At 43.4% G+C, this 27,371-nt stretch overlaps 1 long non-coding RNA gene across 1 annotated transcript; it reads left to right on the forward strand.

The window, feature by feature from the left end:
- Positions 1-2,370: 2,370 nt before the first annotated feature.
- Positions 2,371-21,749, forward strand: LOC128336327 (uncharacterized). The gene is made up of 5 exons (XR_008311916.1): positions 2,371-2,451; positions 7,798-7,943; positions 11,830-11,865; positions 14,355-14,423; positions 21,564-21,749. It is a non-coding gene; the product is annotated as an uncharacterized LOC128336327 (long non-coding RNA).
- Positions 21,750-27,371: the final 5,622 nt, after the last annotated feature.

The raw sequence follows: 27,371 nt of genomic DNA on the forward strand, positions 1-27,371 counted from the left end.
AGGCATGTGTGAATAACTCATTACACACAGGGTTTTTGCCTCAAATCTCCTTCAGAAGAGAACTTGGGTAACTTGGGTCCTCTCACTACACTCACTGATGTGCAGGGCAGTTAATGTTCTTTTGAAGGCTATTCGTTGCTTCTGGGTGTGTTTTCAACTTTTGTGTAATGTTTGTGCAAACTGCAAATCTATGGGCATCCATGCAACAACTTCCATAAAACCCAATGTACAGAGGCTGATGTAGCCACCTAAAGGCATAGCGGGGAAGCAACTTGCCTAGGGAGCAAGAGGCTGTAAGTTCGAATCCACGCTGGTGTCGGGTAGCAGCGCTATAGGAAGATGCTGAAAGGCATCATCTCATACTGCGCAGGAGATGGCAATGGTAAACCCCTCCTGTATTCTACCAAGAAAACCATATGGCTCTGTGGTCGCCAGGAGTCAACACCAACTCGACGGCACAATCTTTCCTTTCCTTTTTACAGAGGCTGATAAATAACTTAATAATATAGCAGTGAGAAGGCTACTTTTGTTTATACTTCATGACTTAGATTCTGTGCAGTGCCTTGCCAACGGAAGAATGGGATGCACACACTGGTTCCGTTAGTGTCTAAACCCTATCGACACTGCTAGCAAATGTGAAGAACCTCCGGAGCGCCTAAGGATTGAGACTGGGAAAGATAGGAGAAGTCTCGATCAGAGATGACACAGTCCTTAAGAGCCACAGAGGTTCTCCACATGTGCCAGCAGCATCAGTAGGATCTGGACTCAAATGGAACGAGCACGTGACCTGCTCTTCTACAGGTGGGGCGCTGAATAGTATGTAAGTCCACATTCAGTGCTAGCCCATGACAGGTTGCTGTCTCACGCAGAACATCAAATGGGCGCCCCCACTCTGCCCATTCCTTTCTCTTCCCCCCATTAAAATCATATCCCTCTTTCTTTCAAATCTCTCCCTTTTCTATTAGGAAGGGAAGAGGAAAGCAGTGTGATGCTACTTTGGAGAGGAGAGCAGGTCTTGTGGTAGCAAGCACAAATCATCCACTTTGCTAAGCAGAGTCCACCCTAGTTTTCATTTAGAGGATGACTACATGTGACACTGTCTGCTGTTAAGGTATTCCCTTTAGGGGATGGGGCGATAGCTCGGTGGTAGAGCATCTGCTTGCATGCAGAAGGCCCCAGGTTTAATCCCTGGCATCTCTGGGTAGGGTTGGGAGAGACTCCTGCCTGAAACCTTGGAGAGCTGAGGCAGTCAGTATAGAAAATACTGAGCTAGATTGACCAATGGACTGACTTGGTATAAGGCAACTTCCCATGTTCCAATGTTCTTGCCCCACAAACCATCCATGGTGGGGGGTGAGGGTAGATTGTTGTCCCACCCCTGAAAAGTAGCCCACAAACTGCCACTTGAAGCAGTCTGTTTCACCCTGCTTCATGGTAGGGCCAGCCCTGTCTGTATAGATTATAAAACAAAACAAAACAAAACAACCTATGCAAGCTAAAGAAGAACATCTTTCCTGAAATATGCTCACAGCCAAACCCAGTAAATATTGCCATCTTGACTGGGGCATTTTCTAGGGAGAATTGAGATGGAAAACATCTATCATTGGAAAGTAAGAGGCAAAGTAAAATGGATGTTCACTGGACCCAAAATATGTTTACACAATTTCCGACTATATTACTTGCAATTATGTTTTGTTTTTTAAAAAATGGATTTCTTAAGGGCTTTTCAGATGCCATTACATTTGTAACGATAAACTGGTGTCTTCTTATCCTGCATCTATTCATAATGAACAGGTGTTGCAGAAAGATGTCTCCTTGTGAATGTTTGATGGGAAAAGATTGTTGTTTTTCCCCCTTTTTCTAAGGCCTTTTAAAGATAGACAAGAATGAATTGGCCCTGCACTGCTGATCTCCATCAAGTCATTTATTTAAAGGTTGTAATGGAGTAATACATAAAAATTATGACAATTTGAGCACTATTTAAACTATGTAGCAATTATATACTTATTTGCATGCTTGTTTCTACATGATGGAGATGCCAATCACACAGCACTGCATACAGGTGTGTCAGCCTTTCTGTGGCACAGCCATACTTCTGGAGATTACATCATAGCTGGAGAAGCCCATTTGGAAAGCCTAAGGAGCTTTTGGAGGGCGGAGATCAGTGGCATTGTCTACTGGATAAAAATCCCATAATATTTTCAAGTGGATTTTATTTTGTACTAGTGAGTTGTCCGTGTAATAGTACTGTAGGAATGTTTCAAATCTGCATCACAGCCCTGCTTGTCAGAGCTTGGAATGTTCAACTATGCATACAGGGAAAGGACAGGAGATTAGTAGTCTAGTGGCTGCTGATGTCACAATCGCCCTAACTGTACACTGAGAGGCCTTTCCCTTACTGCTCCTCTTAAGACGACTGGACCATTTGAGGTGCTCTCTTCCATAAGAAAGGTCACTATTTTCAGTCTATTGTCATCCCCATCCACATTCTGGCTATTTCCCTCTGCCCACATCACTTGTAGAGACTGACCCATTCACATGTGCTCATGTCTTCATAAATGTCTAGAACATGTTTACTGCTAATTTTAAAAGCCCGATGTGTCAACTCACAGAGTGGCAAAAACAAATTACTCCACCTCCAAGGTACTTGGAATTCAGTCAGTCAGTCAATTCAGCCTGTCACACTGTGCACTGTCCACCTGAAATTCCACGATGTAGAGACCACTCGGTGCGCTAGGCCCTTCCCTATCCCCATGGAAGTTATGTTTGTATATTAGGTAGTTATTCTTGCCTTTATACATCATTTTTCAGGCTAACCTTCCAAAGGAGTTTACATAAAAGTACTGAAAAGGTAAACAACAACAACCCCCCCCCATCATTAGCAACAACAAGATCTCGAGAGCTCGATCTTTACAAGTTGTGCTCCTTAGGCTCTGTCTCTTCTCTTTGCTCCTTGGAGCAAGCTGGTCCTGGTACCTCTGTGGGGATGGTTGGAGAAGGGAGGGGATACCTCAGCCAGAACATGGTCCGTCCAATACTCTGCAGTTTCCCTTGTGTGAGCTGGGCTTTAAGACCATTGGCCTAAATAATTAAATGAATCCAGGCACTCAGCTGAATCATGGGCTGGGCTATATGGAGTATCTTAGGATGCGCTGAGGCAGCAGTTTCTTGTTGGGAGCAGTAGGATCACTGAATCATAGCATTTTAGAGTGGGAAGGGACCTTGGAGTTCTTCTAGCAGTACATAACCAGGAAGTATCCTGGAAGAAGATCTTCTGTTTCCTTATGGCAGGAAACCAGCCCAGCAGGCTGCACAGCTCTGACTGGTAGTCTTCCCTCAACCCCAGTCAATAGCACAATCTGAAGCAGCTGACAGCTTACATTTTAGAGCAATGAAAGTGCTGAAATAGCATTTGCAATCCCTGTAGAGCCATCTAGAACAGGTCCCCAGGCATCATTGGACTTCAACTCCCATAATCCCCAGCCCCAGAGGCCTTTGGTTGGGAATTATGGGAGCTGAAGTCCAATTACATCTGGGGACCCACACGCTGAGAATCCCTGATCTAGAAGGGTTTTGGCAGTTCATCTGCCGTGGGATTTTTATGTCGGTGTGCATCCCTGGGGGAGCTAATTCTGTAGTCCACAATGAGCTTGTGGGCAGGTTTATATGGTTTCTGGAAGCAGGATTAGATTATGCTTCCCACATTTCTGGATGGAAGTGAAGACTTGCTTATATGCAACCTGTGCCTGAATTGGGAATGCAGATATTTCCTTTGAGGTGGACATATTCATGTTCTTCATTTCCGCAGTACCTGGAATCATGGATCACCAAGGCATAAGAGCCCTGTTCACATGTTCATCACAGGTACAATATGTGTACAGTAGATGCATGTACACATCTGTACACATGTACAGAATGTAATGTGCATTCAACACATTATGTTGAATGCACATACAGAAAGAAATACAAGTTATCTATACCCTTCAAGGGGGCCTACACCAGGTTCACTTTTACAATGGATGCATGTACACTCATTCACACAAAAACATGTACCTGTCTATGTACAGACACCTGTGTGCACGTACGATGTAATGTCCGGAAAAGGCAACAGCCTTTTGCATGTCTGTTGCTGCTTCTTGGTAATGGGCAAAGTGGCTCTAAAACTCCGAACTTGCAGTGATATTTCTCATACCCACCTGTGTGCACTGTAGTTTGCTATGCATACAGGACCTATATGGGTTCCTGTACAATCTATTGTATGATGCTAGATATTTATTTGATTTCTATACTGCCCTTCCAAAATGGCTCAGGGTGGTTTACATTAAAACAAAACAATTAAAATCAATTAGCAGTTAAAAACAGAGGTTGTAAAACACCATAAAACAATAACAGTTAAAACATTCAAAACAGTTTAAAAATCCTGAAAAACCAGGTTACAACGTTAAAACCATTTACAACACTTTAGAAACCCTGGAAGGCCAGGGCAAACAGATAGGTTTTAAGGGCTCTCCTCAGATTGCAGATTTCTGTTGGGAGTGCATTCCACAGCCCAGGTGTGGCTACAGAGAAGGCCCACCTCTGAGTTGCCACCAGACGCACTGGTGGTCAGAGGCGTATCTAGGGAAAATAATGCCCAGGGCAAGCACTGAAATTGCGCCCCCTGTCCAAACATCTGACACCCATCTTTCAGATAACTTTACCATAATATCAGCTGAAAAATACAAGTCAAGCTCGTTAATCTTTTAATATTTCAAAAACTATTTAGCTGGAAAACTACAAATTTCAGTATGCTGGGGCTCATGAAATACCCAAATACTATGTGGAGGTGTACTTGGAAAACTAAACAGAAGTGCCTGTCTAATTCTCTACTATGCACTGTAGCATCACTATTACATAAGTTTAAAAAATAAATGGAGAATTTGGCTTTTCCCAGATACTCTGAAAATAATTAAAGGATATGCAGAGTAAATTGTGTCACTGCTTGGAATATATTCTAGTATTTCAGGAAGACAGTTAAGATGAGATAAGAATTTCACACTGATTCAAAGACAAACTCACCATTAATAGCCATATTATTAAGACAGCACATTTAACTCACTTATCACAAGAATTAAAGTAAGAGCAAATGAATACAATCTTAGCTCATAAGCTTCAGCTCAGTATTCACAAGCCCGGATTCTCTGTATATCGTGCCAAACTTAATATGTGTACAGTGACTTAAAAAAAAATTTTTTTTTACCTGTAGCCCCTTTGGGGGGCTTCCTAAAGGCCATGGGGGGGAGTCTGCAAAGGTTCCCCCTCCCCCCGCTGGCCTCTAGGGCCTTGCAGGGACCATGTGAGCATGTGCGGTGGCCATTTTAAAAATTATTTTTTAAAAAATATTGGCCGCTGAAAACAAAATGAGCCCCTGGTGGCGCAGTGGTAAAACTGCCGCCCTATAACCAGAAGGTTACAAGTTCAATCCTGACCAGGGGCTCAAGGTTGACTCAGCCTTCCATCCTTCCGAGGTCGGTAAAACGAGTACCCAGAATGTTGGGGGGCAATATGCTAAATCATTGTAAACCGCTTAGAGAGCTTCCAGCTATAGAGCGGTATATAAATGTAAGTGCTATTGCTATTGCTAAAATGGCCACCGCGCATGCTCAAATGACTTCTGTGAGGCCTGGCATGGCATAGGGCCTCACTGAGGCCATTTGAGCATGCGCGGTGGCCATTTTGTTTTCGGCAGCCAATTTTTTTTTTTTTAAAAAAATTTAAATGGTGCCCCCTTCAAGTGGCGCCTGGGGCACGTGCCCTGCCTGCCCCATTGCTAGATACACCCCTGCTGGTGGTAACTGGAGATGGACCTCCTCAGATGACCTTAACATGCAGTGAGGATCATGCAGAAGAAGGTGCTCTCTATATTACTTCCCCATGTTACCTGACCAGTTTCCCCCTCCAAAGGACTTATGGAGAGAAGAGAAAGAAACAGCCTAGTGAGTGAGTGGCCACCAACCCAGGGAGCTGTCAACACCCACCTCTCCAAGTTCGAAGTTCCAGTTTGCATTGTTGTACATATAGCTTTTCACAGATGCTTATGGTTTTAATGCTTTTATGTAAATCATTGTGGGAGGTTTGCCTGAAAAGCTGTATCAATTACATAATTATATAATAATTATAATAATGATATATCAATTATTTATAAAAAGTATATAAATTTATATACATGCATTTAATTAAGTAATTAATTAATATGCCACCTGATATAATAATCTCATTCCACAGAGGCAGAAAGCATCACATCAGAATTGCTTCAGCTTTGTAGGATTACAAGGGACCAGTCACACAAGCTATTAGATGCGTTTTTGCTGACAATCCCAATGATACTGAGGAACAAAAAAAATGCATGTGCTACTGTGCTAATTGTGCCTTGGTTGTACTGCCTTCGCAGTCGCATTTAGCATTTACCACCATGGTTATGTAAACACTGGACAGAAACAATGTCAAAGCACCACATTCACAAAAAAAGGGTACAGTTTTAATAACAACAATAATAAAAAATGAACATTAATCGTTAACAAACATAGGAATTTCCAACAAGCTGTTTAGGATTGCAATGCTACCTAAAATACATCTCAAATGCATAGGGCTTTACATCTTTTCCACTCAGATGAATTGCAAAATTCTAACTCTATTTTCCTGAGAGTATGATTGCTTCCTTTAGGAGCACTCCTAGTATTGTACTGAACAGCCATGAATTTTGATAAATAGCTTTTCATTATGAAAAGCCTTGTTCTTCTTGTTAGTTGTACCCAGGTGAATGTATGGCTCCAGGCTTTCATTTCAGGCTCTGTAGCTTAGACATTCTGTACTCACAAGAGTTGGATATCTGCAGGCAGTGACTTGCAAATGGGGGATTACACAGCTGCAGATAACATTTCCAGCCACAATCTCAACCACACTCCAGAAGCTAGGATTGTGCACTGGCACCATTAACGCGTAGCAACGCAGCCTCCTGATATCAGGGGGATTTGGAAAGCAGTGATCAGATGACAAATATGTGCTTACACAGCAAAGTCAGCAAATAAGGCATTTGTTCTCAACAAGTTGATTATAGGAATTTAAAAAAAAAATACAATCCAGAGAATTATAACACTAAGTATTTATACAGTGCTTTCCCTAAATGCTCAGAGACCGTCAGAGGCATAATCTTAGTAACTGTTGCAATGGCTCTTCAAGGTGGAATAAATACAAGCACACACACGCACACTGCTGCTTGCTACAAAGAATCCTATATAATAAAAGGCTAAGTGAGTGGCCGTGGCTTTGGAATGTTGGGGATCTGCGTCCCTGCCTCCCTGGGCTGTTCTGGGCCTGCGCGAAGCGCAGGCCCAGAAGAGCCCAAGGGACACAGGACCTCAGACACCAGTGTCCCACAGCCACGGCCACTCACTTAGCCTTTTATTATATAGGATTCTTTGTAGCAAGCAGCAGTGTGTAGCAAGTAGCAGTCTTTGTAGCAAGCTTCCCCAGCTGAACTCAGGAAATGGGTAGTTTCATATGAAAGGTGACTGTGGAGGATCTGTCATGCTGTAGCTGGAGGCTGGGTAGGTGTGGCCAAGCCTGTGTGGTTGGGCAATGAGTCTTGCTTGATTCAGAGGTGTAGCCAAGGCGGCAGGGACACAGATGTTCATTACTATTATTTCCACAATCACCTGCTGCTCTGGTGCCATTTATTTATTTATTTAACATATTTTTATCCTGCCCAAAACTTACGTCTCCATTCCCCCTTGGTTAAGGCTTTTTTCTCCTTCCCAGAGTGAATCCAAATGGTATGTGAATATTCAATGCCGTTGTTGTCGTATCTGAAACCAACCAACCAAAGATCAGCGAATAAAAATGACGATGATGCAGTGCTATGTAGCTAATCAGATATGACTATGTGCCAACATCACTGAAGGCAAGTGAAACTAATTTTGTCAATCCTTCCTGAACAGATCATGTGGGTGAGCCTAGCCAATCAGAAATATATCTATATATCTATGAAAACCCTTCATCCCTTTCACATCAGCCCCACCTCCTAAAATCACCCAAAGCAGTGTGTCTTCTGATGCCAAGGATGTTTTGTGTGTGCAAATATTTCCTTCCCTTTTTGGCTCAGCCTAGCATCTTGTCATTCTGATAATAGAAAAAGGATCACAGTAGCTTTGGAGGAGGTAGGCAGCATAGGAAAAATTCCAGTATTAATGTATGTGAACTCAGGAAAGAAAACAATTCTGCTTTGATTATCAGCACAGGCCGATTTGAAAAATCAGGAGATGGATTCCCGACCCCCCATACTGTTTCTTCAGGCTTGTTGAAAGGAACAAGTAAAAGTAGGGATGTACAGAACCAGTCCGGTGGTCTGCGGTCCGACGGTTCGGTCTGGGGGTTTGTGGGTTCGTGATCAAACCGAACCCCCCCCCAGGTTCCGTCTAGACTGGAACCAAACCACCAGTCGGGTGCGGCAGGTAGGCAAGCTTTTTAAAAAGAATTTAAATTAAAAGTAACTACCTGTAGCCCCTTTGGGGGGGCTTTCTGTAGCCACGGGGGTCCACGAGGGTTCCCTCTCCCCCGCCAGCCTCTACCATCACCGCTGCAGCCAGGTAAACATAGTCTTTTTGGCCCTTTCGAGTGTCCATAAAGGTGAGCAGTGGCCATTTTGGCCACCACCATGCATGCGCAAATGCCCTCTGCGAGGTCTGGCATGGAGTTGGAGTTCAATTCCCAAAGGTGCTGGGCGGACCCTTCAGGAGCTAAACTAAGGGTGGCACAGCTCCTGACTGCATTGTGAATGGAGCGCCAACCTTAGTTTAGCTCTCGAAAGGGCCGCCCAACCCCCGCTCAGGAGCTAAACCAGCACCCCTGCGTCTGATGTCAGACACGGGGGGCATCTCGGGCATGGCTCCTGATTGGGCGTGGCCCGGGTTCTTTGAACCCGTTGGCCCAATGGTGGCTCCGCCCCTGAAAAGTACACCTACTGTGCAAACCCAACTCTGTTGAGCTCTGAGGTCTTTGAGTAGATGAAGCTGAATTGAGTTTGTAACCTGGCAGGAACTCAAAGAATTAACAGAAAGCATGTGTCTCAGCCGATCATCCTGATTCCATTCACCACAACTGCGTTCTCTTATTAGTTCCCTTTTTTTGACGCCCCACAACAAAACTACCATATTTTAGTGCATACCCTGCACCTGAGTATAAGCTGCACCCAAGTATTCCCCACAGAAAATCATCTGTGTGTGTGTGTGTGTGTGTGTTTGTGTGTGTGTGTTGCGGGGACATACCTACATACCCCATAGTAGTCTAAAAGCTGTAGAGTGTATGTCAAGAGAGATGCCTCATCTTCCCTCCCAATAAACTCGCTGATGCGTCCAGGGCCAGGGTGTGTTGTTGGATCCAGGTTAGGGAATCCTCTGGCAGATGGGAGGCTCTCCATACACTTCCCCCTCTGCTTTGCTTTTGTTCCCAGCACTACCTCCATCTTGGATGCATTATGTTGAATGAAAGTGGTGGTGCAGTGAGCAGGGGGGAGATGCTACTACAGCAGTTGCAAGTTTTATGTTAAAAAAAGAGTATATATCCCACACCCACTTAGATGCTCACACACCCTTTCTCCTGATTTTTTTTTTAAGTATACCTCTGGGGTATTTGCATGAAAATACAGTACATTCATGAAAAGCAATGCAGGTAGGAAAGGAGCTGCCTAAGTGTTGCAGGAATCGCATCCATTGGATATGGCAGGTAAAGGTAAAATGTCCCATCAAGTCGATTTCGACTCCTGGTGCCCACAGAGCCCTGTGGTTTTCTTTTTATAGAATATAGAAGGGGTTTGCCATTGCCTCCTCCTGTGCAGTGTGAGATGATGCCTTTCAACATCTTCCTATATCACTGCTGCCAGACATAGTACCAGTGGGGATTCGAACCGGCAACCTTCTGCTTGTTAGTCAAGCATTTCCCCCCTGCGCTACTTAAAGTAGCTTCATTTCCATGCAGTTGTGCCCCAGTGTGGTTTGCTGTGGTACTTCTTTCAGTTGCAGCGGGGCCAATTGAACCTTTAAGGCAGGGAGAGTCGCTCCGGCCCACGATGCCCAATACAGCGCGGGCCGATCTCCCTTCTAAGGCCCTGTTTGGGAGAGAGACCACATCCCTCATGTCAGACGCGGGGCGTGGCTAGATGGGCCCCCGCGTCTGACGTCAGATGCGGAGGGCGGGGCCGCGGCTGCACACGGGCGGCCGACAGCCTCCCTACACTTCTGGCTTCCATTCAGGCAAACTGCATTCAAAACGTAAATAGCAAATCGCCCAGCAGGGGGAGCAGTCCCGCAAAAACTAACAACTCAAAAAACCCAGCAACTTTTTAATGCTGGATACAGGGCGTTATAGCACTATTTTGCAGCGATTAAATTCATTGCAGGGTCTAATCTGGAAAGTGCCCTGGAGCCCTCTGTGCTACCCAAAAATACATCGTCAGAGATATATTGCTGAATGACACAGAGGGCTTCCTGGCAAAGGCGAGGGCATTTTCCCAGTAAAGTTGCTTTTTGTAATTGACTGATGGTGATTTCTGTGGCCCCTATGGTGTTGAGGTGCTCTTCAAGTGGTTTTGGAATTGCACCTAGGGTGCCAGTTACCACTGGGATTATTTTGGTCTTTTTCTGCCACAGCCTTTCAATTTCAATTTGTAGATCTTTGTATTTTGTTATTTTTTCTATTTCTTTTTCTTCTATTCTGCTATCCCCTGGTATTGCTATGTCGATTATTTTAAATTGTTTTTCTTTCTTCTCGACTACAGTGATATCTGGTTTATTGTGTGGCAGATGTTTGTCTGTTTGTAGTTGGAAGTCCCATAATATTTTTGCATCTTCATTTTCTACCACTTTTTCAATTTTATGGTCCCACCAATTTTTGGCTACAGGTAGCTTGTATTTTCTGCAGATGTTCCAGTGGATCATCCCTGCTACCTTGTCATGCCTTTGTTTGTAGTCAGTCTGTGCAATCTTTTTACAACAGCTGATTAGGTGGTCCACGGTTTCATCTGCTTCTTTACAAAGGTGGCACTTTCTGTTGATTTTTCTACTTTTGCTCTTATTGCATTTGTTCTTAGTGCCTGTTCTTGTGCAGCCAGTATTAAATCCTCTGTTTCTTTCTTCAAGTTGCCATTCTTAAGCCACTGCCATGTCTTGATGATGTTTGATTTTCCAGTTATATTGTGCAAATATTGACCATGCAGTGGCTTATTTTTCCATTTTTCTGCTCGATTTTAACTTGTTCTTTCTTGTAGGCCTGCTTTGTTTCATTGTTGTTGAATAGTTTCTCGTTATTGACCATTTGAAGTGCATCTTCTTCACTGTCCTTTATATATTCTTCAAGGCCTCTTTTCTCCTCCTCTACTGTTTGATGGACTTGCAGCATTCCTCTTCCACCTGAGCTGCGAGGGAGGTACAGCCTATCGACATCACTGCGGGGGTGCAGAGCATGATTGATGGTCATGATTTTCCTGGTCTTACGATCTAGCGTCTCTACCTCTGCCTGGGTCCAGTCTATTATTCCTGCAGTGTATCTGATAACAAGTATAGCCCAGGTGTTTATGGCATATATAGTGTTCTCGCCATTGAGTTTGGACTTTAGGATTTTTCTAACTCTCCTGATGTATTCACTTCCAATTTTTCTTTTAACTTCAGTGTGTGCAATGTTATCAGCCTGGAGAATGCTCAAGTATTTGTAATGTAATGATTATTATTATTATTATTATTATTATTATTATTATTATTATTATTACAACATTTTATATCCCGCTCTTCCTCCAGGGAGCCCAGAGTGGTGAGCCAGAGTGGTGAGCCCAGAGTGGTGAGTGGTCTCCTCAGAAAAACCCTGTGAAGTAGGTTACGCTGAAAAAGAAGTGACTGGCCCAGAGTCATCCAGACTACACTCATGTGTAGTCCCAAAGAAATTAATAGAAGAAGTTAATCCTACCAAGGAACCTCCTTTGCATGTGTGCTTTCTGAGACTGTGAGCTGCTTTGGGACAGGAATTCATTTTCTCAAAATGGTCTCAAACTGACATCACTGCAGAGAGACAAGGGTTAGGTGGGAGCAATACATCCAAATCACTAAATTTCCTCTTACTTTACCAAAGCACCCCCAGACATGTCTAAAGCCAGCTTGGCAACAGCTGTAACAGCAACACTGTTGTTGTGTTGTATTAGTAGCAACATACTTTTATCAAAGTGACTCTGCGTTGATGAAATGGCCTGCATAAATTCTATTTATGAAAAACAAATACAATGTGGATATCGAAAGAACAGGAGCTCCTCAGTGATATAAACATAAGCCCACTGGTTAGATACCAGTGAAGGAATATTTTTTAAAAGTTCTGTTTTTTCAAGCTGTTGTACATTTGGAGAGTAAAAGGGAAAAATTCCAGTCAGAAAGGTTTGAAATAAAGAAGCAACTGGTAGCTTAAGCCCACACTCAGCAGGAAGCCCACCTGCCCAAGACTTTATAGACACACTTAGAAACTGTGCAAAAGTACATCAGTGAATCAGGCTTGCTCATGGAACTTTCTGGTGGATTATTTATGTATTCATTCATTCATTATTTAAAATATGAATACCCCATCCCTCCAGCACAAGGATGCTTGGAGCAGCTCAGAACAACAAATCACAATAAAACAACATAATAATAAAAATAAACAGGCAGCAAAGCAGTATTAAAACATGGCTAAAAACTAGAATCACAATTAAAAACAAACTTAAAACCCAAAGATCAGGATAATACAGGGAGTAGGTTAAAATATTAAAAGGCCTTTCTAAAGAAAAGGGTCTTTAAATCTGTCTTTAAAACCCCAAGAGAGGGAGCCCAGTAAAGCTCCTGAAGGATGGCATTCCAAAGCGAAGGGGCCACAACCAAAAAGATCCCGTGCCTGGTCAACAGAATCTGAGTCAGTGGTGGGGCCAACAGCAGAGTCTGCAAAGCAGAATGGAGGCCCTTGCAGATGGGCGAACGAGACCTGATGGATACCCCAGCCCTGAGCTGTTTAAAGGTCAAAATCAGCACTTTGAATCTAGTCCGGAAGCAAACTGGAAACCAGTGTAACTGCTGCAGGGTGGATATAATACTCGTGAAGCAACTAGCACCCACAAACATCATTGAAGCAGAATTCTGGACCAGCTACTGAACTATCTTCAAGGGCAGCCCCACAAAGAGTGCATTGCAGCAATCCAATTTGGATGGATTATTTGTGCACACTCATTTATTAATAAATGTATATAAAATAGGGCTTGTGCATGAAAACATCCTGCTGACTTGTATACCCTAAGGCAGCAATTCAAAGCAAATTTACTCAGTCTATGAGTCTAGTCAGTCTCACTGAATTACTTCTGAGTGGACACATTTAAAAGCAGAGGGTCAGTGTGTCTTTATTACTTCCTTTTCTCATACTGGAGCTTTTTAACAGACCAGCATGCTAAGCTTTCCTAAAATCAAGACCAGAGCTGAGGCAATGAAAGCTCCCAGTTACTTTGTATGTTTCAATACTGGAACAATGGGCCAAATCCAGGTCAAGTTGAACGTGTGCTTAAATCTCTCCCTTTGAAGCCAAGGTGACTTAAAAGTGTCAGTATGATTCTGGACTCAATGCAAGGTTCTAATTTTAACCTTCAGAACCTTAAACAGCCTAGTCCAGTGGTTCCCAAACTGGGAGGCTCCAGATGTTGCTAAACTACAACTCCCATCAGCCGCAGCCAAATTGTAGCTGGGGGTGATGGGAGTTGTAGTTTAGCAACGTCTGGAGCCTCCCAATTTGGGAACCACCTGCCTAGTCCCTTTTCCTGCCATACTAATCTGCTAATGAGCTTCGCTCCTCTGTGGATGCTTTCCCTGATGCTGAGGTGAAGGGGTGCCCAAGGTGTGGAAAGGCTTCCTTAGAGAGGTAGGCTTGGCTCCCCCACGGCCTGTTTTCAAAAGGGCAGTGAACACAATATTGTTCAGGTGAGTTTTCTAGACCTTTTCTAGACCTTTTCAACACAGGCTCAGAAGAATCCATGTTTGTTCTGCTGTGTGTCTGTGCTGTCAGTTTCTATGGATGTGTTGCTGCTTTACTGCAGTGTAAAGGCACTTTTGCTCAGTAAGGCAGAGTATAAAGTAATAAAATAAATAAAAATTATACATAACTTCAGTTGGATTGTGCCTCTAAGTTGGGCACAGGTAAAGGAAAGTTACATTTCTATACAAACGCTCCTACTGATTTAAGATGCGGACTGAAAAATCTAGCCTCGAGGTCTTTTGAAAATATGTATTTACTTCCATAATGTTCTCATTTTTGGGTCCGATTTACAGCTGTTAGAGCTCCCGGAGTATGAACTCCAGGGATGAACGTGCACTGATATCATCAAGACACACCAAAAGGTATGCATGCTTTTGTTGCTTTTGGGTTTTTTAAAGTTACAGAATAAGATTTACAATCTATCTGCTGCTAAATATTTGGTATGCTTATGTAACAAACAAACAAACCCCAATACACTGAGTTTATGTAGAAGAAATGTATAAAATTGTAGCGAACTATAAAATGCCACAGTACAGTATATTCAAACAACTGGCTTTCTATCTTGATTAAAAGCAAGGTTATTCAGAAAAAAAACTGACAGAAGAGATGCTAAAAGGGGATGCCAGGATGGCAAGAGGCATAGAAACTCTTCCCCTGCCCCACTTTATTGTGTACAAGAAGTTAAATTAAAAATGTATGTCCCAACCAATGTGAATGTGGGAAATAAAAAGTATATATATTTCAGAACTCCTAAACCAATTTCATTGAAAGGAGGACATGATAATTAACTTGCAAGATCTGACCACTTAGGCCCACTTAATCCAGTATGGTAGTTCTAGTTGTGGAAGCCAAATGCCTTCAAAAACATATGGGCATGTTGTCTGATTGATAGATTAAGTACTGTCAGGTTGGTGTCGTGTCAACTTTTAGCGACCACATAGATAGATTCTCTCCAGGATGGTCTGTCTTCAACTTGGCCTTTAAGGTCTCTCAGTGGTGCATTCATTGCTGTCGTAATCGAGTCCATCCACCTTGTTGCTGGTCAACCTCTTCTTCTCTTCCCTTCAACTTTCCCCATCATTATGGACTTCTCAAGGGATCTGGGTCTTTGCATAATGTGTCCAAAGTATGATTGAGCCTGGTCATTTGTGCCTCGAGTGAAAATTCTGGATTGATTTGTTCTATGATCCATTTGTTTGTTTTCCTGGCTGTCCCTGGCATCCTCAAAAGTCTTCTCCAGCACCAAAGTTCAAAATAGGGTTGTGCATTTTGTTTTGGATACAAAGCGTTTTGTGCCCAAAACAGGCCATTTCGGCTGTTTTGTAGCTGAAACAAAACACCCAATGTTCAAAACAGAAAATTTTGTAGCTGAAACAAAACGTCCCTGTTTCAGATACAAAATGTTTTGTTCTTTTGGCTGTTTTGGAACTCCATTTTGCAATCGTGAAAAGTCTCTCTCCTTCAGTCTCCATTTTGGGTTTTGACATCTATTTGAATTTCCGGCCCACAGACTGGCCAGCGAAAGCATAGGCTGATCTGCTGGCAATTGCCTCCTTATTCCTTTTAAGCAAATTTAAGGGTAAAATTTACCCTCATTGGCCAGTAGGGCAGTGTGCATACGTGGGGCAGTGTGCATTTCATTGTTGTTGTTTCACACTGTTGTGTGTAGATCAATTGCATTTCGGGGTGTGTGTGTGTGGATGTGCATGACCTTTGGAAATCTGCCTGGTTCTTTGCAAAGCTCTGTTGCTGTTGTTGATGTGTGATGCTGATGTTATTTGGGGTGGATTCGGGGCAGAAAAGAAGCTTTGGGAGCAGAAGAGTGGGTCAGGTGGTAGTGCCGCAATGGGTGCCTGCTGCCACCGATTCCAAGGGAATTGGGAAAAGGGGTGATTTTTAAAGAATTTCTCAAGTTTACAGGTCTTTGGGGTAGATTCGGGGCAGAAAGGGGGCCTGAGGGGCAAAACAGTGGGTTGGGTGGCAGTGCCCCAAGGGGTGCCTGTCACAACCCAGATTCCAAAGGAATAGGGCAAAGGGCTGATTTCTTAGGAATTGTTGAAGTTTATGCGTCTTTAAGGTCCCCACCTCCTGCCCCAGGGAATAATGGAGATTTCAGCAGACCCATAACTCCACCTGGAGGGTACTGGGGGGGCTGGGAGCAAGTGGTGGTGTAGTGCACAGTTTCTCAACCACCGGTCCCTGGACCGCTGCCAGTCCCCGAAGGGTTGAGTACTGGTCCCTGACTGGGAGTCAAACCCCCACCACCACAACTGCAATCAAGGCACTCACTTCCTCAATTCTGCACATGGCACGGAAGAGGGAGAGGAGGAGTATCATGGAGGCACAGGACCCTGCTTCCACCTTGCCTCCACGTGCTGCTGAGATCTTCCTACAGCTATCTTTATCTTTACAACTTCATTGTATGCGGCGTGGGGGCATCGAGGAAAAGGTATGGCAGTGGGCGCAACTTGAAGGGCTGCTGGTTCTTGCATGCTCATTATTTGCAGCCAAAGGTTGATTGATTTAAACCCAGCTGCCTGTTGAGGCCAAGGCGCCTTGAGAGGGACCCAGTATCCCTCTTGCATCGGTGGGGTGTTGTGGTCCCTCAGCCCCCTGTAACCACCTGGTCTGCGGTCCCCTTTGTGACCTCACCAGGGGGTGGAACCTCTGGCTGGGATCATGCCGTGGTGAGGGCTAAGTGGTGGAGGGAGGGAGGAGGGCCACCTTGGCTCAGGCTTTACAGAAAGGGAGTGCAAGTGGACCTTCCTCGGGGAGGGGGAGAAAGCACACATACCAAGGAGGGCTAAGTGGCGGAAGGAGGTGGCATGGTGCGGGGGAGAGGCAAGAGACCATTTTGTGCATTCATGCAAAAGGGTCATTGGATGAATGGCACTGGAATGAAGTGATCCTGGGGATTTGATGCCCAGTGCGGTTCGTGTCCGATCCCAACTGATTTAAAACCAGCTGCCTGTTGCGGCCAAGGCACCCTGAGAGGGAACGTCGTTTCCCTCTTGCATTGGTGGGGCGTTGTGGTCCCTCGGCCCTGGTCTGCACCGCCGGTGGAAGACGGCAGTCCCCTTTATGACCTCGCCAGGCGGGGGGGGCAACCTCTGGCCGGGATCATGCCACGGTGAGGGCTAAGCAGTGGAGGGAGGGAGGAGGGCTGCCTTGGCTTGCCTCGCAGCGACGCACGGGCAGCATGTGGGACCATGTGAGCTGTGTGGCCCCGAAGGCAGGCTGGTGTGATTGGCGCATGCAGGGGAGTTGGGAGGGGGCACAGAAGCGTGCGCTGCGAGAGAGAATGGGGGAACACTTGTTACACTCTGGTGCGCAAGCACAGCGGCAGCAGCTCTTGGACCTTCCGAGCGCGGTCCGGTGCACCATTGCCTCGCCCACCCTGAACAGTGCCTCATCTCCCCAGCAAGGAAGACGAGCCATCCACCACTACAACGCCCCGCACCCCCACCATTTCAGAATTGCCCCTTCCCTTTAACACCAGGTCCCCACTGCTCTTCTTCACGTTTTCTTTCACCATAAAAACAACAACAAACCATTCCCAGTGCCTGCCACGTAACTGTTTTTAAGGAGTTTTGGAGGAGCTGCGTGGGTTTCATTAGGTCTGCCTCACAAAGTGCACAATTAAGAGCAGGATCCAGATCAAGCCAGGTGATCATGACCAAGCAGCATTGACACAAATGAGAGATGACTAAATTAATTTCAGTGGGTGGTCCTGACTAACGTGGTCTGGATCCGGCCCTGTGACTACACAACTCCAGCTAAAACTCCACCTCCATCAAGAGAGGGTTAAACTGTAGACTTCGGGCTCTACTGACAACTTGCCCAGCTCTCCTCTCCTCACCTCCTTTTTGCTTTGCTTGACATCCAGCCTGATGAAGAGTTTTGGGGAATTCAAAAGCTTGCTTGTATGTTGGTTTCGTAGTTCTTGAATTTTTCTAATGGCCCAACATCCCCTCTCCATTGAGTAATCACAAGCACCCCCACTCCGCACATACTGAAGACATACTGGAGACATATTTGTTCACCCAGTCTTTTAGATTCAGGGGTTCTCAACCTTGGGTCCCCAGATGTTTGTGGACTTCAACTCCCATAATCCCCAGCCATAATGGCCAAATGCCATTGTGGTTGGGGGTTATGGGAGTTGAAGTCCACCAACATCTGATGATCCAAGAAGGTTGAGAACCCCTAATATTCCATGTTTGCAAAAGATTCCAATTTTAATGATTTCAATGCTTATATTATTTTAATTGTAAACTGCCCAGAGATACAAGATTTGGGCAGTATAGAAGTCTGATTGATAGATAGATAGATAGATAGATAGATAGATAGATAGATAGATAGAAAGAAAAACTTAAACTTGAAACCCCTTTACTAACTGCTGGTCTGGGAAACTGCGCATGAAGAATGTAGCGGTCCTTGAAACTCTGCATGAGGAATTTAGCGGTCCTTAACTCCAAAAAGGTTGAGAAACACTGGGCCACACCGATGCCCCCAAGTGCAGTTATGGGGCTGCTGAAACCTCCATCATTTCCTATGGTGAAGAACTCTAAAGACGCGTAAACTCCAATAAATCTTTAAAAATCAGCCCTCTGCCCAATTCCTTTTAAATAATTCTGGCAGCTTCCTTGCCTCCACTGAGCACTATCACCCATCCTACTCTGCTCTGGGCCACCCCTTTCCTCCCGACATGAAGCTATACTTTTGCTGAAACCTCCATTATTCCCTATGGGAAAAATATTAAACTTCAAAAATTCACCAAAAATCAGCCCTTTGCCCAATTCCTCTGAAATTTGAGTGGTAGCTATTGGGCACTACCACCCCCACCCACTAGTTTTGTTCTGAGGCCATTTTTAAAATCCAAAACGTTTCAGATTCAGATTTTGCATTTTCGAACAAAGAACAAAATTGGGGTGTTTCAGATTGGCTGGTTTTGAACAAAGAACAAAATGGGGGTGTTTCGGATTCGGGCCAAGAACAAAACAGAAAACAAAACAAAACGCACAACCCTAGTTCAAAAGTGTCAATAATTTTTCTATCTTGCTTCTTCAAAGTCCAGCTTTCGCATCCATAGAGTGTCACAGGGAAAACCATTGTCCGAACAATTCTAATCTTTGTAGGTATAGACACGTCAGGGCATCTAAACAGATGTAATTTGTTTGTTTAATAATTTAATAATAAACAATTTAATAAATAATTTGTTTTAATTGTAAACTGCCCTAAGCCATTTTGGAAGGGCAGTATAAAAATCAATCAATCAATCAAACAAACAAACAAATGCTGGATCCTTTAGTGTTGATGGTCAATCCTAAAAGGTAGAAGCTATCCACCACTTTGATGTCTTCATTACCAGTTCTGAGGCTGGTTGCTATTTCTGTTGCCATTAGTTTAGTCTTTTTTATATTTACTCGTAGTTCAATTTTTTCACTGTACTCCTTGACTTTCATTACTAGAGCCTGCAGATCATCCACATTCTCAGCTATCAGAGTGGTATCATCAGCGTAGTGCAGGTTATTGATGCTACTTCCTCCAACTTTAAAACCATGTTCATCTTCTTCCAATCCAGCTTCTCTCAGTATATATTCAGCAATATGTTCAGTATATGTTAAGTTGAATAAATAAGGATAAAGTATACAGCCTTGTCTTATTCCTTTGCTGACTTGGAACCAGTCTGTTTCACCATGTTCCATCTGCACTGTGGCTGTCTGTCCCGTGTATAGGTTTCTCATAAGAACAATGACATGTTCTGGGATGCCCATTTTCCTAAGGATACTCCACAACTTGACGTGGTCAATCAAAGGTTTTTCTGTAGTCAATAAAGCACATATTGACGTCTTTCTGGTATTCTTTGGCTTTCTCAATTATCCAGCGTACATCAGCAATAATGTCTCTTGTTCCTCGGATGTTTCTGAAATCAGCTTTAACATCCGGCAGTTCCCTTTCCACGTAGGGCTCTAATCTACACTGGATGATCCTGAGCATTATTTTGCTAGCATATGAAATTAAGGATATTGTGCGGTGGTTTGCACAATCTGTTAAGTCTCCTTTCTTTGATATGGGTATGTAGACTGATCTCTTCCAATTTGTTGGTCACTGTGTCATTCTCCAAATTTGCTGGCATAGTTTGGTTAGAGCCTGACTGATTCTTCTTCTGTTGCTTGCCATATTTCTGTAGCTATTCCATCAATTCCTATAACCTTCCGACTTGGTAATGAGTGCTGATCTAACTTCATCTTCCTGTACTAGAGGATCTTGCAAGTAGGGAATATCTTCTAGAGTATCTTGAATGTTGACATCCCTGCTGTACAGATTTTCAGTATACTCCTTCCATCTCTGTTTGATCTTCTCTGAATCAGTTACTATCTGTCCTTTGGCATCCCTTAACATACCAATTTGAGGTTGGAACCTCCTTCTGAGTTCAGAGATTTTTTTGGAAAACTTTCCTTGTTTTTCCGTGTCTGTTTCTATCCTCAAGGTCTTTACAGATGTCATTGTAGTACTGCTCCTTGTCTCTTCTAATAGCTTTCTGAAATTCCCTATTAAGTTCCTTCCTGAGGTCTTCATCTTTCTTTATTTTGGCTTCTCTCCTCTTCTTGATGATTTCCACTGTCTGATCTGACATCCATTTTGCTTTCTTCTGTTTCTTGGTCCTTGGCAGTCTCTTTTCACATTCGTCATTAACAATTTCTTTGATTTCATTCCACAGTTCCTCTGGTTCCCTATCAATGAGGTTCAGAACCTCAAAGCGGTTCCTGATGTTCTCCTTGAAAATGGTGGATACATTCTCAAGGTCATATCGTGGAAACTGGATAGCTTTGTTTTTCTGCTTTAGCTTGATTTGGAACCTGCACATGAGCAATGTGTGATCTGTTCCACAATCGGGCCCCCAGCCATGTTTTTGCTGATATAACTGAGCTCTTCCACCTCCTTGCACCAATAATGTAATCAATTTGATTTCTGTGTACTCCATCTGGTGATCTCCATGTGTCTAGCACTGCTTCGGTTGTTTAAAGAATGTGTTAGCAATGAAGAGATCGTTGGATTGGAAGAAACTAATAAGTTGAAACTAATAACTGTTAGACATTCCCTGTTATTTATTCTCAGCATCTGGTAGCCAGAGATAGACTGCCTTTGAACGTGGGGGCTCCATTTAGCAATCACAGCTGATAGATGTTGATCCATGAATTTCTCTGATCCAATTAGAGCTCAGTTTCTTAACTGATTTAGAAACTGAATTGATTCAGGCACAACCAGTTTCCCAAGCACCTCTGTTTTTCATGGATTAAGCACATTCAAATTTTAGGAGAATGGGCAATGTGCCGCCTTCTGTTTTTGAGCCACGTTATTCTCTCTTGCCAGTCGGATGGATAATTCTTGATGCTTCTAAATTCACAGGTCCACTAAAAGAGATTAACCAGGTGTATTTAATATTTTGGATATCGCTGCTTTAGTTGAGACTGGCCTCTTTTGATAATCTCTTTCACCAGTTCACAGATCTATTCGACTGAATTTCTTCAGCTAAACTGGACAAGACCTACAGAGATCAATGGCAGCAAAGCAGCAGAAATCCAAGTATTCCTGTTCAACCAGTTTATCAAATACAGCTTATGTATATTGCAAGAGTAAATTAGTAGCCTGCAAGATTATAGTTCATGACTAATTAAACAAAATTAAATAACTACATTAATGGTTTGCATTTTTAAAGCACCTCTGCTTCTGTTACTTTATAATTACTCAGGAGAAAACAACTGAGCCAGCAATTGGAATAAATGCATGAAATTGACAATTCTTCCAAATGGAGTCTATTGCCATGCAGTTGATCCAGGCTATTCACATGTCTTATGGTTGCTTTATTTAGTAATAATAAAAAAGCTATCCTGTATAAGCTGAAAAAATCTGAACTATTAAGCTACAGAAAAAATATGCTCCTCCTGTATCTAAAGGGTGGAGTCTGAAGCCAAAAGAGATCTTGGGGGGATATATCTATAGATAAGTACAAAAAAGAGAAGTTAAGTGAAAACCTCGTTTGCAAGTCAAGAGCTGAAGTTGTTGCGTTCTGCAGCACCATTTTCTTACTCTGTATTGTACTTACCCTTACTTACATTTTCTTACCCTGTATTGTACTTACCCTTACTTACATTTTCTTACCCTGTATTGTATTGCCTTCCTCAATTTGGGATCATTGATAAATTTTATACAGTCAATACTAGATGTATAGTCAAATATTTTGACGTATTTGCAGCATGCTTATTTGCTAATGCTACCAAATGACACCATAACACCAAACAATCGGATTTGACAATACTTCTCTCATCCTTCAAGTTCACCTATAAAATTACTTGCATCTTATCTCTACACATTTGAACTCACTCCTGAGAATGAGGGCATGTTTGCCACTGACTGTTTTCACCCAAGAGTTCAGATTTTACTTATGGATCACAGTGATTTTTCATTAAATTTCCTAAAACCCACATGGCAAGTAAGTCAAATGTCCTATACAAAACGGATGCCTGGGCAAACTGGTTTTCCAGTATATTAAGACTGAGGCTGTGCCTTCCCATCCAAAACAAAGAAGTGCTGCATTTTAGCATAACTTCCTAAATGCAGGTCTGAAACAAATACAACCCTCACAGGTCTGACGTTAAACAATTGGCTTTGGGGCCATAAGGCAGGACTTCAAGCAGTAACCAAATGAGCTAATTGTGAAGGAAACAGTTGACTGAGCTAGAACGGAACTAAACTGGGGGAAAAATTAATTCAAAGGAAAGGTAATGCATTTACATGCAAGACCCTCAGACTTCAAAGCAGATTTGATGAGCGTATAAAGCCAAACAGACATTTAATTTTTGTCTGGTTTAATGATGAGGGTTATAAAATCGAGTTTAGCAATTTATTTCTGTTTTTAAAGTTCCATGCATTTATGCAGAAGTTTGACAGAGACCTGTGATTTTTTATGGCTCTATTGTATCCAAAAACTAGCATATGAATCCAAAATGTATTATATGGAATCAAGTCCCAAGAATTTCAGTAATACTTCCTTTGTTTAGGGCTGGGGTGTTAAATGCGCTATTCTACTGCTTCCAACATAAATATTATTACAGGCAGTCATTTACAGTTTAAGTACAATATGAAAACAATGATTGGAATATCCACTATTTAGAATTTCTTGTTATATACATCAGTTTATTCAACTATGGTTCAGTAAGATGTGACCTTGTAAATGTTTCTTTTTAAAAGTTTCCGCATTCTTAAAATGATGTTTGCTTCCAATCTTAGTATAAGCTTAATGGATTTTTATTTCAAACAAAGGATTTTGGATCAGGCCACTAAAGAGCAAGCAATGGATTTCATCCATAGATACTGCCCATTAAGGCTGCACACCTTAAACCATTTACTCTAAAGCAGCCTAAATCCTGTTGCAATTCAAGCACACGGATTACAGCCTGAGCCTAACACTATTGAAATTAAAGTGGTACTATAGTAGTATAAAGACAAGTTTTTCAAGAGTTAAGAGTTTTATTCCTTATCCAGTTCTGTAACTTGTTCATGCAGTTGAATAGAGATCAGTCAGAAGCATTCTTTAAATTATTAAAAAAGAGCAAAGATGAGGCTCCTTAAAAAATCCCACCCCCCTAGTCTTTACATGTAATGAAAAACATAGCTCGTATGTTACATGTTGAAGTTCTTTAAGAAGCAATCCAATCCTACATATACCTACTTGAAAGTAAAGCCCACTGAGTTCAACAGCACACTTCGAAGGAAATTCATATAAGGTTTCAGCCTTACAATTTTATTTTATTTTTTTAAAAAATGTTTTCCATCAATACTGTTTGGCTGCAGTCCTATGCATACTGACTTGAGAGTAAACCCCATTTAACTCAATGAGGCTTACTTCTGAGTAAATGTGCATAGGTTGATGCATATATCTTAACATCAGCAGTCCATTAAAAGCATATATATCACACATCACCGTTGATTAACTCTTGCTTACTTTTCTGTACCCTCTTATACAGAACCTGCAGTCACCAAACTAAAGTTAGCTGTATTTGTGATTAAGTCTAACAGAAAGCAGTGGGACTTTAGCTAGACAGTTAGACATGACTCAAGTTTCCTTTGGTTTCAACCTGCCTTAGGTCATGACTAGAATCAGGTCAGATTCTAGAGCCATGTTTTGCCAATCATATTAAAAGAACTGCATCTGAAAAGCACCTTTAAAGGCTGTTCATACTTGTCTAGGCTTTTCTTAGACTCCAGTTGCATAAATGTGTCTCGAGGAATAGTTTTTGCATTTGTCCAGCAATGTTTCCTGAGCTTTGTTTTTAAAGACTTTGGGTTGGGGTGTTTTTTGGTGTTTTTTGCTTTTGTGTTAACAACATCCATTTGGCTTATGTCCATCAAACAGTAATTCCATGCACCCGGAATTAGGCCCCACAACAGTTTGGGACTGTAAGCAAAGATCTTCCAGGGTGAAAGCAGCGATGCGTTCAGCACTGAGCTCTAGCTTGGCCTTGAACATCAGCCTCTTTCCATAAAACCTCAGCTCTGTATTCTCATCAGCAGAGAAGAAGATTCCACCCCTCCGGATCCCACAGAAACGTGTGCTCCTCCTGTCCCTCCCCAGTTTTTAATTTTTTGTGCAAAATGACAAATGTAAGTTGGGCAACCTCTCAGTAGCAACGCGTTTGCTTCTTTCCTGGAGAATATTAAAGGGCATGGCCAAAAAAATAAAAATAAAAAGAGGCACGAAAGAAAGAAAGCGTCCAAGAAAAAAAGGATATCCTGCAAGAGATGACATGTCAACTTGGCACCGCCTGCTCACAAGGTTCCTGTTTGCCTGCAGCCAGCAGTGCTCAGCCCTAATTTGCGGCCGCTCTGAGAGACTCGCCGGCCGCCTCCCCACCCAGCCCCTGCGTTGGAGATGTACACAATCAGAGGATATGCCCAGCAGGAAGCACAGCCGATCCCCGAGAGGCGAGTTGTTGCTCTTTCCACCATTTATTACACACCTCTGGCCCAGTGCAGAAGAGGCACGGGGGGTGCTGCGGGTCTCGTGCGGATTTCCTAAGACTGCTTCCCTTCTGATCAGCAGCCAGCGCGGCGGTTTGCTGCTGGGCCAAAAGGAGGTTGGGGAGGCCTTATGAGCCACTCGGAGCAGCGGGAAGGGGCAGGGAAGAAGGAGGGGGGCTGTCGCGCCAACCCCTTGCCTCGCCTAGCTTGGAACCCAAAGAGCGATTCGCAAGAGCAGTGGATGCAGCCTCCTCGTCTTGCATGCACTCACAGTCCCGAGGCTGCCTGTTTATTTTACCCGGAGTCCAGTTACAAAACGGCTATGTCGCACGGCTCGTGGAAAAGCGGAAGTGGAGAAGAAGCGAGTGCTGCTGCTGCTGAGCATGTGCGGATCTGGGGCTGGCCAAGCAACTCCCCACAGCTAAAGCTGCAGCCCCGTCTCACTGAAGCAGTAGGTCCCAGCGTTGACCTAAGTGGGCCTTCTCCGCCCCAAGTAACTGTGCGCCGGGCTGGCCAAGCCTTCCTTGCAGCCCGAGCTCCTGGCGTGTATGTTTACTCGGAAGTAAGCCCCACTAAGTTAAATGGGGGCTTGCTCCTAAATACGCCACGCAGAGGGTTTTACAGCCTGGGTTTTCTCCCAGCAAAGTTCCTCTCTCTCCCACTCCCCCTTGGCCTTGGCCCCTGTCTAGACGCTGGGACCCAAAAATGCATCTTATACCGGGTCAAAAGGAAACCGAAAGCGTGCCAAACTTACTTGGATCGTCCTGTTGAGAGGCCTCGCAGTGGTGTCAGAAGTTTCGGGAAAGCCAAGAGAAGTTGGTTGCCCCCGAGACCCCATTAAAAGTGAGAAGTGGCCGAGGGGGCGTCTACTTTTCTCCTCCTTAGTTTCTAGGCACCGGGAGTTCAAGTTGTGTGCACGAGCATGGAAAGAAGCAGCAACATCGTCCAGTGGGAATTGGTCTCCTGTCCTGCACGCCTTTTCCCAGGGGGAGGAAGCTGTGCATGCGATTGCATTGTTTTCTGCCGTTCCCACCCCTGCCCCCCATGTAAGAAAACGGAAAAAAAGAGGGGAAAGTAAATACAGTTTCTTGAAGGTGGAGGAGTGGCGGCATTCTTTTTGATTTATAGGATTATGGCTGTAGGATCTGTTCCCTATCTCTAGCATCGATATTCTTAGTCACATAGCGCATCCTAGTGGAGAACAGGGGCAGCCACCAGTTCTTTCCGCGCCCATCATTCCTCACGGGCTGTAATGTATTATTTCTCACCAAAGTATCGACAGCCTCAAGAACATAAAAGGGCATTCGTACCCTAGTCCTTAACCTGCACATTTAGCCAGATTTGCCTTCCTCAGGAAAAGAAAAGGATCTCAATAAGCCAAATCCCCGTAACCCGTATTCGTTGCAATGCGATTATTTTCTCAGCATCTTTTAAACCCCACTCCACACGCTTCTCTCTCTCTCTCTATTACATGCTAATTTAATTTTACTATGGACGATATTTTCAGCATTTGCTGAGGACAGTAAATTTTGTAGTTTATGTTATTTCACTTTTTATGACTTTTTAACACTTAATAAAATTTTATTAGAGCACTTTTGTGTTTACAAGGCCACAAAACTCTTGGCAGGTTGTCAGAAGTCCTTTTTATTATGATCCTACTGATATACTGCAAGTAATGAAATAATCATGTCCAGAAATGTATCAAAGGCCAAAGGGATTATCCAGTTTAATAGCTGTACAGATGCACTGTGAAGAATATGGGCATGCAACACGTCGACAGCCTACGAGGCATGATGTGAGGAGGAGGAGGAGGAATATGACGAAGGTGGAGGCAGGCCTGGTGAATTTCTTTCCAGTTTCAAGCTGAGTCTCTTGTTGCATGACAGAAGTTAGGTCATGTGACTGGGATGTTTCAGTGGGGAAAAGGAATTATTAAAAAAAGATTGGTCATGTGACAGATTCCGCAAAAAAGGATTTTTGTAACTGCATTTTTTTTTGCCTCAGCCTTTTTACAGTTGATTTATTTTCCCCATTCTTAACACCACCTTTGCAACTGGCAAAAATATAAAGGGGACTCGATCCTGTCAGCAGCTACAAAGAAAATGGTGTCTAAATCAAGAGCAGTGCAGTTGGAGTCTATGTAGAGTTGTTTTCCGCCTTGTTTCTTGAAGGGCTGCAGTAGTGCTTTTTATTTGTTTGTGTCCCATTTGCACAGTGAGCTGCTAAGTTCATTCTTCGCTGTCCTTGCAGTGTGCTTTCTGGTCTCCAGACTGAGTTGCTGCAGCTGT

This window comes from Hemicordylus capensis, chromosome 1, assembly GCF_027244095.1.
Source record: "Hemicordylus capensis ecotype Gifberg chromosome 1, rHemCap1.1.pri, whole genome shotgun sequence".
Lineage (NCBI taxonomy): Eukaryota > Metazoa > Chordata > Lepidosauria > Squamata > Cordylidae > Hemicordylus > Hemicordylus capensis.